The following is a 1,243-nucleotide window of genomic DNA, read 5'->3' as shown; positions in this document are numbered from 1 at the left end:
ATGCTGGCCACGATGACAGCCGAGCTCCAAAAGTCCTATGAGGACTTTTATCCATTTGAGATGCACCAGGATCTGATGGAAAGATATCATCAGAGTGCTCGTCAAGAGAGATATGAAATAATCTCCTCCATGATAACAACCCGGATGAAAGATGGTGAACCCATCATGGGCCACATGCAGAAAATGCAAAGGTTTCTGGACCGACTGATGAAGTTGAATGTGAACTTCCCCAAGGAGTTGGCAATTGATATCATATTGCACTCCTTACCTTCTTGTTATGATCAATTTCGAATGACCTATCATATGAACAAGGAAGAGGTCACACTCAGCAAACTTCAAGGACTTCTGAAGACCGCTGAAAGTGGTCTTAGAGGTAAATCAGTTGTTACTACTTCTACTCCTACTACCGCCCTTGTTCTGGCTATCAGGCAAGGTAAAGGGAAGAAGAGGAAGAGCCCTTCGAAGGGTACCAAGGGAAAGTCTCTTGATGGCTCCTCTTCAAGTAGAACCAAAAGTGGTTCTGTCACTCCTTCTGCCAACCCTAAAGAGGCTGAATGCTTCTATTGCCATGAAAAGGCACACTGGAAGCAAAACTCCCCAAAGCACTTGCAAGATGTTAAGGATGGGAAAGTGAAACCCAACCATGCAGGTATTTACACTATATTGTCTAATAACTCACCATATTCTAATTCTTGGGTCCTTGATACAGGTTGTGGTATTCATATGTTCTTATTTGCAGGGACTAAGAAGAAGTGAGAATGTGGAGCATGGGAAGATAAACTTGATCATGGGGAATAGGAAAGTTACACCTGTCACCAAGATTGAAGTTTAGTCTTTGTTGCTAAGTAGTGTGTTATTGTTATATTTGAATAAATGTTGTTACTCGTCTGAAATGGCGAGAAATATTATTTCCTTTCACGGTTTGTACAAACAAGGATTTACTGTTTCATTTGATAATGAATTTGGTGGTATTAATGCTTTTTATAGTAATGTTCTTTATTTTAAAGCATTACCTTGTGATGGTGTATATGAAATTGTGTCGGTTCTAGATAACCTAGGAAATAATGTGTTGTGTATTTATTCTTCCACTAGCTTAGATAAAGCATCATTATGGCATTGTCGTCTTGGACATGTTAGAAAGAAATACATAGGCCAACTCCAAAAGGATAGAGTCTTGGAGTCATTTGACCTAAAGTCAGATGATAGTTGTGAATCTTGTTTACTTGGAAAAATGACAAAGTCA

Source organism: Lactuca virosa, chromosome 9 (genome assembly GCF_052849685.1).
Source record: "Lactuca virosa cultivar CGN04683 chromosome 9, Lactuca_virosa_CGN04683_v6, whole genome shotgun sequence".
NCBI classification, from domain to species: Eukaryota; Viridiplantae; Streptophyta; class Magnoliopsida; order Asterales; family Asteraceae; genus Lactuca; species Lactuca virosa.
The sequence above is the reverse complement of the archived record's forward strand: the minus strand, read 5'-3'. Positions refer to the sequence as shown.